Below are 12,994 nucleotides of genomic sequence, written 5' to 3'. Positions count from 1 at the left end.
GGGCAATCATCCACCTGCACATGTACCAACAGTCACTGTAATGAAGGGCATTCAAAATGCAAAATGGTGTCCCTTTGAACTCAAAATGACGGATGCCATTTAAAAAAAAAATAAACGGAAAGGAAAAAACATCATGTGAACATAGCCATAAAGATGACATTTTCTATAATGTAAGATTTTCCAGAGCTAACCAGGAATTCTGGGAGATTTCAGCAGGATTCTAAAGGCTTTAGGCCACAGCTACACAAAGAGGGAGATTTATCAAACTGGTGTAAAGTAGAATTGTCTTAGTTGCCCCTAGCAACCAATCAGATTCCACTTTTCATTCCTCACAGATTCATTGAAAAATAAAAGATGGAATCTTGTTGCTAGGGGCAACTAAGACAATTCTACTTTACACCAGTTTGATAAATCTCCACCATTGTTTTTTTTAGCCGTTTTTTGGATTGATGGCATTTTGAGCCCAAATAATGGCCATTATTCAGAAATAATGGCAGTTATTTGGGTTCTAAATGTCAGACATCCAAAATAACAGCTGTAAAAGGACATTGGGGGAGATTTATCAAACATGGTGTAAAGTGAAACTGTCTCAGTTGCCCCTAGCAACCACTCAGATTCCACCTTTCATTCTTTACAGACTCTTTGGAAAATGAAAGGTGGAATCTGATTGGTTGCTAGGGGCAACTGAGCCACTTTCACTTTACACCATGGTTGAAAAATCTCCCCCATTGTGTGGTTGTGGCCCTGGGCTGAAATTTGAAACAAGCTGCGGTATATTTATTAAGCTACTTGGCTAGTAACATGGAGTCCAAACAAGATATAACATTTACTGAAACTTGCAAGATGCTCTTTAGCAACACATAAAGCTACTTATGTATCCATACATAGTAATAGAGGATCAGGCTCAGGAGAATCTGACAGAATATAACACTGATCTGATACTATGCCCCAGTCCCTGTTCCTGGCATGCACCACTATTGTGGAGGGGTGAACCCAGCCTGTAGTGTATGATATTTTCTATTAGGCGCATTAGCACTTCATAACCACTCATTTATCTATCCAGATCATAGTAGGCACACAGCCTATTCTATACGGCTACAATGAAAAGATTACAGCTATTCACTTAGTTGAAGCCACAGAATGAATGATGTACTATAAAAGCGCTAAATGTTTTTAGCACAGCAAATTCTATCGATCCACTATTATTCAAGACACACATATCCACACAAGATACGTACCGTGAAACATGCTTTTAAGAAGCCAGATAATCAGATCTACACAAGCACTGTACACATTTTACATGTAGTTTCACTACTACATCCTGTGTGACATTATATCTGAAATTATCAATACCAAGAAAAAGAAGTCTTATTATAGGTACCTGTTCCTTTCAGAAATATCAGACACATGACTGCGCTGTGATGTCGCCTATAAAAGAAAAGAAAAAGTGATCAGTTTAGACACAGGATAGAAGCCCTAAGATTCTAAAAGGATGGGATATACTAAATTTTTGTACGTAACTTTTTGGGCAGACCTCATGTTTGCATAATGAACATCGCTGCACCCGGCTGCCAAGAATAACAAGAACAGGAAACGAGCAGTGAAAGCGATTTGCTCTCTACAAGGCTGTGTTATTACACTGCTCCTCACCTGGCCCTTATTTGCACCTTTTATCAAGCCTTTTTTTTTTATCAGTTAAAGAGTTTGGATACTGCATTTTATACATGTAAAGTTGGATAAGTAAACATAGATTCCACACTATCACCCTGTGGCCAATAAGCAAGCCATGTAAAAGTGATATCAATCGCCCCCCCCCCCCCCCCCCCCCACAATTTTTAGCCAGTCGGGTCTTTAAAGAAGGCTTTAAAATTTATCATCATCGGCCACACATCTTCCTGTGTGTACAGTATTTTTCAGACTATAAGGCGCAACGCATTATAAGGCGCATTATCAAGTGTCTAGGTTCATATATAAGGCGCACTGGATTATAAGGCGGACCGGGTTATAAGGCGCACTGCATGAAATGAAACACAGTTCAGACCGTAAGCCAAACTTTATTCAACCCTTTCACAATAGCTGCTCTATTTCCATGCTCTACTGCACGTCTTATAGCTCTAATCTTAAAATCTGCATCATAAGCATGTCTCTTAACAGGGGGCATTTTTGGAGTAGTAGGTATAATAATGGCTGAAACACAGATATTCCAGGGGCTCCTGCACACAGAGCTGGTCATATCACCGCACTCAGTGAGGCTCCTGTGTGCTATGGTGGAGATTTACTAAGTTTGAACTTACTCTAACTCAAGTGAAGTAATAATTCACATATAAGGCGCATCGGACTATAAGGCGCACTTTCGATTTCTAAGAAAATCATAGTATTTTATGTGCGCCTTATAGTCCGAAAAATACCGTACATGGTTATATATGGCCAATAACGATAAAGGGAAACTGACAGCAGATAACGTGGTTAACCTGGTTAAGAGCTTTGAAATACATTGCTGATAGAGATGAGGAAACTAAACTTCCCGAACCGAGATTTGTTCCGAACTTTGAAAAGAATTCAGTTTGGTACAGAACCAAACTTTTCGCTCAGTTGGAACAAGTTCGGAAAGATGACATCTAAAAAAAAAAAATATGTTTTTTTCACCTCTCCACACTCCCCTGGTTTCCTTCTCTGGGTTTCTGATGTCTCCAGATGCCTCAAGCCACCTCTAGCCCCTCCAGCTGAGACTGGACAGTCAGCACTGCAGCCCCTGATTTACTTAGTGGGCTGTTATTCTTACATGTCTCAATGGGTTAGTGCTTGGCTGAATGGAAATTTGGCAGCTACGGATGCCGAAGGAGGAGAATACCAGGAGAGCACGGACAGGTAAGAATAGATGAGCACATTTTGTGAACCGCACCAGAACAGCTAAATGCCTGCAAATGTTTAACTGTTTTACTGTGGTTTGTTTAAGGTTCAGTTCAGATGAACCCAAACTCACTCATCTCTAATTACTGATGTATATTCTAAATAAGGTCAGTGATTTTATCTGTGTAACTTATGAGCGTTGGATACCCATTGAGAATGTACTACTGTTTTTCATACTTGAATTGAAAAACTCCATACACCATCAATTAATGCTGGAACCAATAAAACATGTTACATGGTAAACATGGTTACTTTACTCTACATTACATTAAAGGGGTATTCTAGAGAAATAAATCTTTCAAATCACCTGGAGTCAGAAAGTGTGTGTGTGGGGGGGATTTTTTTATTTACTTCTATAAAAAAAAATGTTCAGTCTTCCAGTACTTATCAGCTGCTGTATGTCTTGCAGCTGTATGTCTTTGGTATTTCAATACATGTTGAAATGCCAAACGAAAGCTATTGCTTTAAAAGGGAAAATTCTACAATTCATACAAAGTTAAACACATTTTCTTTTTTTTCTTTTTTTATACAGTTGGCTTGAGACTCTGTGATGAAGTCATGGCTGCGTATGGCAGACTATAGTCTGAACAAAGGATGTCATGAAGCAGACTGCAGCCTAAAGATGGGGTGGCTGAGGAGCCATAAGGAATTTACATTTGCTCCCACTTGCAGCAGGAGTTATTGACAGCAATATATTAGGAAACTGATTTCGGCAGACACAGTGGGAATCAGAAAATCACCAAATCATCAAAATGTGGAAAAGATACCTGGTGACTTAGGGTTCTTACACGGCTCAATAATGGTTTAGTAAGTGCTGCACGGACATCATTAGCGATGTCCATGCAGCCCTCGCCCTTACACTGTATACATTAACTCTCCATTCTTCCAATCAGATTCGCTCTGAAGCTACATCAGTGGCTCCAGGAAGCGAGCAGAGGGCAGAAGAATACATTGGCCACGCATTGCTATTACACGTTGTGATGCACGGTTGGCGGCCAGCGATTTTAGGTGAGGACCAAAAGACACAATCAGCCAATGATCACTGTTATCAGCTGATCATTGTCTCTATTACACAAAGCGATAATCGTCTGAAAAGGGCTCATTATTGCTCCGTGTAATAGAGCCCTTACAAGCAATTGTTTCTACAGTACAGAGGTACTTCAACTTACAATGGCCTTAGGTTAGAATATTTTCAATGTTCCTTTCTGTAACATTGTAACTTAACACCAGACTCAACATACAATGTTACAGACAATTGGGACCTGCAGTAAAACTCCAGTTTTACCCCAATTGGTTGTCTAGTAGCGCCTATCTACTGTACAGTGTGAGGCTATGTTCAGACTACGTAAGTTCCGCAGAAATCACAGCCGTTGTTACAACGGCCATGATTTCTGTGGTACTTACGTAGTGCTGCAGGCTGAGGGAATCCTGGCCGGAGTGTATACACATAGTATACATCCGTCCGGTACTGCAGTACTGGCTGGCATAATCTTTTCTGAGACCGGACGTTCCTTGACCCGACCAGGTGATGGAATGGCCGGTCTCATACAGCGTCTGAACATAGCCTGATACTGCATGTCTTGTACTACTCTTTATCCGTGCCAGGATGAGCTGCTCCTTTCGACATCCTTATTAATTATCTGCTTATTTTTCTTTAAATCTTCATTTTGAGATGATATCAGTGGCGGTCTTTGGCACCAAGCACCCCAAGCGATCGCTTGGGGCCCCCAACATCCAGGGGGGCCCCCAGCACACAGGGGGTATATACAACTGGGGCAGCACACAGGAGGTCTATATACTTCTGGGGGAGCACACGGGGGGCTATATATAACTGGGGGAACACACAGGGGTCTATATACTACTGGGGAAGCAAACAAGGGGTATATACTACTGGGGGCAGAAAATGCCAAGACCGCCCCTGGATGATATTAGAGGGTTTCAGAAGCAATTACCAATTTTCCTTAGAGTTTTGGTCTCAACATACAATAGTATCAACATACAACAATGGTCATCCTGGAAACAATTAATATTGTATATTGAGGGACCACTGTATATACTTTTTATAGGGCTTCGAATTTCTTCAAGTAACGGGTTAAGCAGTGAATTGTAAATGACCTGTAAAACACTAGGAGAATGTAGTATCTCCACAAATGAACTTGCTTGAGAACTGTATTGACACCTTTTTTAGCAGAGCAGTTGCTGATAAAGCTGTTTGTGCATATTTATCTCCTCTACATGTAAAATATTCACAGTGATCTACAACCTGATTTAGAAGGCTTAGTGCTCAAGAGAGATTTGTTTTTTTATATAAGAAAAAAAATTACGTATTCTCATGCAAGAAAAATCCTAAGGGAACCAGTAAATATGGTGTACACACAACTACTATAACCTGACAGCCACGGGACATCACACACCGCAAAATTCTATCACTTGAGAATAATTCAAATAATGCACTTTTAGGCTATGTTCACACACCATCAAAAAGACATCCGTTTCCATTGGATGTCCATCATTTAATGGACATTATTTAATAATAACGTCCACTGCTATAATATAACGGCCATTGTTTGCCATTAAATGACATGAAAAACATTATCATTTGAACTGTGTGTCAATATAGCCTCAGAAAGGAGAAGAGTCTAGAAAAGGTGATGATTTCCACTGACTTTAAAGTGGGATATGTAAACAGTGCTGTTGCACTACACAGTTTGTGCAATTCCCATTAAAGTCAATGGAAATCGACTACCATCAACTACCACCAAGGCTTATCAGCTTCCTGACTGTTCATTAATATATCCAACGCCCTTTGTACTGGTAACCAGATAATCACTGATATTCACCTAACCTGTCAGCAGTTTTAGGCTATGTTCACACACAATTTTTGTTGGACGGACACCATTTAACAGCAAATAACAACCATTATTTTGAAACAATGGCCATTTTTATAAAATGACGGTCATCCAATAAAAACGGCAGTCATTTTGACAGTGTGTGAATATAACCTTAATGTTAAGACTGGTCGGTGTATGCCATGGTGCTGTAGTCTGAGGTCAATTTCTCCACATTACACACATGTAAACCCAGGCAAAAGAAAATCTCCTAAAGTGTAACTTGAACTCCTGGGCCACTAATCCAACCCATGACCCATCTACAAAGTTACCGTAACTAAAGGTTTAAAGGGATTCTGCAGCAAGTTCACCCAGCCGATATAGAGCATTTGCTCCCTGAGAAACACATCCAAAGACATGAGAAATCCACAGAGGGCCTTGTGGATGAGCAAATAAGTAATAGACTACTCTTAAAATATTTACTGTATTTAGAGAAATGTTGAAATGTTAATGACAGAATGTTAATAAAACTCTTAAAGGGCTAGTTCACAAAGACAATTTCTTTCAAACCAACTGGCGTCAGAAAGTGCCAGAGATTTGTAATTTACTTTACTAAAATTTTACTTGTAATTTTGAAAAATCTCACATCTTCCAGTACTGATCAGTTGCTGTATGCTCTGCAGGAAGAATACTACTTCCTGCAAGACATACAGCAGCTCATATGTGCTGGAAGACTTGAGAATTTTTAATAGAGGTAAATTACAAATCTCTGGCACCAATTGATATGAAAATAAACATTTTTTTTTTGGGGGGGGGGGGGGGGGGCAGCATGGTGGCTCAGTGGTTAGCACTGTAGCCTTGCAGTGCTGGAGTCCTGAGTTTAAATCCCACCAAGGACAACATCTGCAAAGAGATTGTATGTTCTCTCCGTGTTTGCGTGGGTTTCCTCTGGGTACTCCAGTTTCCTCCCACACCCAAAACATACAGATAGGTGAGTTTAGATTGTGAGCCCTAATTGGGACAGGGAGTAATAAAGCGGAATCTGTGTGCGCTATACCAATAAAAGCATTATTATTGTTATTATTATTATCTACCCCTTTAAAGAGGCACTTTGTCATTTTTTTCTTTCAAAACAACTGCTGTCAAAAAGTTATATAGATTTGTAGTTTACTTGTATTTAAAAATCTCAAGTCTTCCAGTACTTATCAGCTGCTGTATGCCCTGCAGAAAGAGGTGTATTCCTTCCAGTCTGACACTGTGCTTTCCCACCTCTGTCCATGTCAGGAACTGTCCAGGGGAGTCATTTTAAATACATTTATTCAATTACAAATCTGTATAACTTTCTTCCACCAGTTAATTTGAAAGAAAATAAAGTTACAATGGCGTTCCCCTTTAAAAGACTAATATACTGCTGTTAGGATACTTTAATGTTCTAAAATATTTGTGAAAATAAATCTCCTTATTTTAATAAAATGTAAATGTATTAAAATGGAACAGGCAACCTAATGAAGCCCAAATATTATTGTAAGGACTTTGTGTCCATATTTATATTGGCTGTCACAGAACAGCACCTAGAAGTTTTATTGGTGTGGTGTCTTTAAAAGCCACACATTGTACATGACGCACTATAATTACTTCACCTCCTAACTGAAATCTGGAAAATGTGATAATAAAGTCGACCTTGAGGGCAGAGATGCTGTTCTACACTTCTGCTACTAAAAATCAATATGTCTTTTAATAAAAACTTCAGACTATGCTCACATGACTGGAAGTGCAGTCTTATTTTTTTATGTAAAAAAAAACCGATACAGAAACGATACAGAACCACTGGTGTCAATGTGATGTCATATTCATCTATAATGCAAACATAGTTGACAAAGTGCTAATTTTTGGCTGTCATAATCAATACTTCAGTGGTTGCTGGGTCCAGTTGTTCAACAGTTGACTTCTTGCTTACAACAGCGATACTACCAAGAGTTACTGCAATGGTGAGCTATAGCATTGGTTTGTTGGGTTTCTATACGCTGGTGTTCAAAGATCCCCTTTTGGGGCTACCAGAAAGTGTGCGTGTACTGGAAGGCTAGGTTCAGATTAAGTTTCGATTAGTTGCTGGCATATATTGTCAATCTGACGAAAAGGTATTCCAGTGTAAACTGCAGTGTATTATGCCGGCATACCTTCTTGACGAGTTTCTAATATAATCCTTCTTTATTGGTTAAACATGCTGTAAACTCAACCTAAAATTATACAAAGACAAAATTCACCCGAAGGAAAACTCTAAATATAACTATACAACATAACACTTTAAGGGAGAGGTCTGTGTTGTCAAAGAAAGAAAAATATCAAAGAAAAAATGTATGTTTGTAAGTGGATAAAATAAGGATAACAATTTCATTAAAGGGGTAGTCCAGTGATTCTTTCTAATCAACTGGTGTCAGAAAGTGCCAGAGATTTGTAATTTACTTCTTTGTAAAAAAAATCTCCAGTCTTCCAGTACGTATCAGCTGCTGTATGTCTTGCAGGAAGTGGTGTATTCTCTCCAGTCTGACACAGTACTCTCTGCTGCCACTTCTGTCCATGTCAGGAACTGTCCAGAGCAGTAGCAAAACCCCACAGAAAACCTCTCCTCCTTTCAAGACTGGAAAGAATACACCACTTTCTGCAGGACATATAGCAGCTAATAAGTACTGGAAGACTGGAGATTTTAAATAGAAGTAAATAAAAAATCTTTGGCACTTTCTGGCACCAGTTAATTTGAAAGATTTTTTTTTTTTTCATGGGAGAACCACAATGCAGCACAATCCTTTATTTGGTTATTTGAGGATTTTTATTGCAGATTTTGTGGTCCTTTTGGGACAATCTGAAGTCACACAGCAGAACCTGCACAGCAGGTGAATTTCTGCGTAGAATCTCATCCACTGACATAGTACTCCAATCCACAAGCAAATCTGCCCAGAAAATCCACAGCAAAATCAATTTGTGTGCATTTACCCCAATGTCTGGTATGGTCAGGTTATCGTTAATTCTAATGAAATTGCTATTGTAAAAGAATCTACCAACTGATATTAGGGTAACAAAATTAGAATGTAAGACACCTTATCATTTATAAAAATATTTGCCATGAAAATGTAATTTGGTAAAGTTGCCAACAACAAACCTGAACTGTCAAGTGATGTCCACATTTCATGCTTCAATACCACACATAACAAACTAAGAGTGGATGGAAAAGGTTTCCCGAAAAGCATGGCGCATTCCCAGAGTCAAACTAAACACAGACTTATTTCCACAGGATGGCTATAAAACGTGTACACGATGCCAAATTCATTTCTTTAAACACCTTCTTTGCTGGCAGGGGACACTGGCCTGGCCCTGGCTAGTCTTCTATTGAACACGATAATTGTATGTGTGAGATGCCAAGATACAAAGCATAATGAACTGTGCTGGCTAATGTTCCCATATGAGTTCACGTGGACAAGACAAATAGTTCTATTTTATTAAACTCTATTGGTTACACATCTAAGGCTGGTAGGGAGCATCTGTGTTGGTGAACATGAAAAGGTCATCTTTACAGCTACAGATTTACATGTACCTCTAGGTGTAGCCTGCAAATTGAAAGTAGCAGGACATCCTGGCCAAAAGTGTCACCTAGCTTGGGCTGTGACCCTCGTGAATCACTCAAATTGGTTTCCTGGAAAACCTCTTTGACCTGGTACTATTACCTACTTCATACAAACACTTGAGGCTGTACATATGATCCAGAGGAACTACGACAGGTCAGCTAAATTTCCTGGTGGCCTCTCTGCCAAAACTAGGCTCCTTTCATCTGGAGACTACACAGCGGTCTATACCTAACTAAGAGTGGCCGATATAACCGAGGGGAATGTCAACACTACAAACATCACCACAGACAACAGACTGGCCAAAAAAGGCAAGTAAACAGAAATAGGTGGAATTGCAGTATTTCGGGTCATTCCAAGTGGCTGTGTCAGCATAATGAGTTAGTGTCTGCAATGAAAAAAGGTTATGAAATACTGAGCCGTATCAGCGTCCAACTTATATAAGTTCTATAACCAATGGTTCCAAAGGCAAGCCTCTGCTGTAAGAGAGACATAAAACACAGTCTGCACATACAGTATAGATGATCAGATCCAGGCAACGAATGGCAGAAATATGGCTGGTTACTCTATTTATGCAGGAGAAGAAGCTTCAAGTGTAACCTCAGCCCCACAGTTATGAACAGAGTGGCAGGGCTGGTGCAAGCAATATACTTGTGTAATGCTTCGTTTTCTTATATAGCATCCATTCTTGTCCCCAGAAGGAGCTCACAATCTAACTTTCCTATGTCACACATGCCAGTAATATAGGAAGGTGATCAGTCATTAAAAAGAATCCCAAACAACGTTGCATTACAGTAGATGGCCTTAGCTTGCAGTAGAGTGTAGATATTAGCATCAATGCAATCACTAATCCTGTTGCCATTAGACAACTGCATGCTATCCATAGTGCTGGGAACAGCAAAATATTCCCTAACATGAAGGCCTGATTCACACATTCCCTGCAAGGACAATATGTACAGACGATGAGCTAAGGAATGGGATTCGGAACTTCCAGCAGTGATGCTGTGAGCTCTGAATCCTCACACTGCCGTACTGACACAGCCATCATACCATACTGTACATACATCTGCCTCACCCTGGGTTACCCCAGAAGAGGAGACAGGTCAAAACCTAAGGTTCGACAGATACATAACATGCTGAAATATTATTGCTGAAGAGTTGTTTTACCTTGTTCCTGCAATCATCCACAATCTTCGTCTGCAATCCACAGAAAAGGTGTCTGTAATGCATTTTTTTTTACATTTCTTTCATAAAATTATATAACTTCATTAAAGAAAATAGATATTTTTTTCATGTTTCTATTGACTGACAACGGTAAGGGGCATTACAACCCCCTCTGTTGCCACCAGTGGCTGTTCCAGGAACTGTTGGGGTCCAGAAGCCCTGGTCTTATCACCTGCATGCAGCTCTAGCGATACTGACCCTCCGTAAGGTCTATTGTAATACATACTAGTAGAGATCAGCGAACCAGGCTTGGTTTAGCTTCGTACAAAGCAGATAGATCAGCTTCTGAATCCTGCTGTCTGCCCACTCCATGGACCTCCTGAGGACCACTTGAAAAACATGGATACAGCCATAGGCAGCCACAACACAGTCTAGCAGATGGCACCAGGATATCTTCCAAGTCTGTAGTCTATGGAGTTTTCTCCAAGATCTTTTGCCCTTACTGGAGATGTCCTTATTTTGGTGGGCCTTCTTCTTTCATAGTTTGGACCCAGAAGTAGAAGTAGAAACTGCCAGCATTCAGTATTGAAGTATTTTTGTGATCGCAGCAGGTTTACTTCAGGTAGAGAAGACGAGAACTTTACATGTGGGATTTAATGTATGACTAATGATGAAAAGAATACTAGGCCAATGTTGATCATTAGATAATATATGAGGTGCTGTAGACTCAAGCTCGATTCCTTGTTATTTGCATGTTATCAAGCTGGTTAAATTCTTTCCCTAATGTGTTTAAAAAAGTGGGGGTTCACACTGACAGTAACACATTGCGAGATTTGGGCGATTGGTGGATTATGGCTGCTGCTTTCCAGCAAGAATGAAGTGTGAGATGATGCTGATAATTTGTTGGCTGTAAAGTAGACATAAAGCTACATAAGATAAGATGTCTTGTGGCCACTTACTGAAAAACAAGAGGGACCACATAGATCTTCATGTTATGAGGATAGTGCCAGGACATAATCATTTCATCTGAATACAGTAATCACCGAGGAGCTGAGCTTCACTGAGCGTCATCAGTATTTTCTATTGACCTGACTTCTACCAGACTGGAGAAAATGCTCCGTTTCTGACCACTAATTGTTCTGACTGAAGCGGAAAAAAGCAGCTGGATGACTCTGTGGCAAATGTAACACCGAACTCTCACCCCACACCACAAAAAGCCGCAATAACATAATTAAATTCTATAAACTGTCACTTTCTGTGGCTTTGAAGACAAATATAAAAATCATAGACTAAGCTAATCCACCATACCAAACTTATTCTAGTCATAAAATTACTAAATCCAATGTAGCCAGATGACAGGGACAAGTGTTACAGGTACAAAGCAGATGGATCTCACAAGCAAAAATATAGTTTAAAGCGAATTTGTCACCCCTTTAATGCATACTGAGGTAGATAAATGTGAAAGGTGAACTCCAGCGATCCAAAAAAGAAAATGCACAAAAAGTATATAGGTGCTCTGATTGATCTTCAACCAATTGTTTGACACCCCTTAGAGCGACCAACTGTTTGACACCCTTAGGACTCCATACCCACAATCTGCCCCCCCCCCCCCCCCCCAAAAAATCACTTGTACAGCACATAGTTGCTTTTAATTCAAGATCAGTCCTGGGGTCCATTCGGCAGGTGATGCATTTATTATCCTAAAAAACAACATTTAAACTTGCAGCTCTGTGTCAAATTGGCATGGCCTAGAGTACTCATGCCCTAGGATTGCGACACCCCTCCGTCCCTTATCCCCGCCCTCGATCATTAGAAATGCCCCTAGAACAATTTCTCCTATTCATCACCTGTGTGAACACTGCACGTGTGGTGGATGGTTTAAGTATTCAGACAGGTGATGAATAGGAAAAATCCTGCCCGGAGGCGTTCCTAATGATGAAGAGGACGGGGAGGAGGGACGGAGGGGTGTTGCAATCCTAGGGCATGCATACTCTAGGCCACGTCAATTTGACACAGGGCTGCAAATTTAAAAGTTGTTTTTTAGGACAATAACTGTATCACCCGGCGGACGGACCCCAGGACAGATCTTGGATTAAAAGCTGCTATCTGAAGGTACAAGCGGTTTGGGGGCGGCAAATTGCAGGTACAGAGTCGCTTTAACTACTTGTCTATGCTTCTCCTAGCCCCAGATTCAACCTTTTACAAATAATCCCAGTTTTACATCATGGCACCTGGCTGGGAAACTTCATCTCCCAGCATGCATTGGTTAGAGAGAGAGATGGAACAACAGTGTCTCCCTTCCCCTACAATGCACAGGAGAGGCTTTTGTTTTTTTGCCCTTGGCCAGATGATTACTGTTTGAAGTCAGTGGTAGGCGGGGTAACAGAAGAGGTGTTACAGCTTGCCTGGCAACAGAAGAAACAGAGATCATGTGACCTCTGTCTTAGAAGGGAGGGGGAGGACAGAGCAGTGGGA

The 12,994-nt window shown here is 40.4% G+C and overlaps 1 protein-coding gene across 5 annotated transcripts in view; it reads right to left on the bottom strand.

Moving 5' to 3' along the window:
• The window catches only part of HIVEP2 (HIVEP zinc finger 2), a 213,123-nt gene that overhangs the window by 38,478 nt on the left and 161,651 nt on the right, over positions 1 to 12,994 (bottom strand). For all 5 annotated transcript variants that reach the window (XM_069975045.1, XM_069975046.1, XM_069975047.1 and 2 more), the window contains one exon: positions 1,382 to 1,428. The gene's annotated coding sequence lies outside the window, so the exon portion shown is untranslated. The remainder of the gene's footprint in view (positions 1 to 1,381; positions 1,429 to 12,994) is intronic.

This window comes from Dendropsophus ebraccatus, chromosome 6 (genome assembly GCF_027789765.1).
Source record: "Dendropsophus ebraccatus isolate aDenEbr1 chromosome 6, aDenEbr1.pat, whole genome shotgun sequence".
Taxonomy (NCBI): Eukaryota; Metazoa; Chordata; class Amphibia; order Anura; family Hylidae; genus Dendropsophus; species Dendropsophus ebraccatus.
The sequence above is the reverse complement of the archived record's forward strand: the minus strand, read 5'-3'. Positions and strand labels throughout refer to the sequence as shown.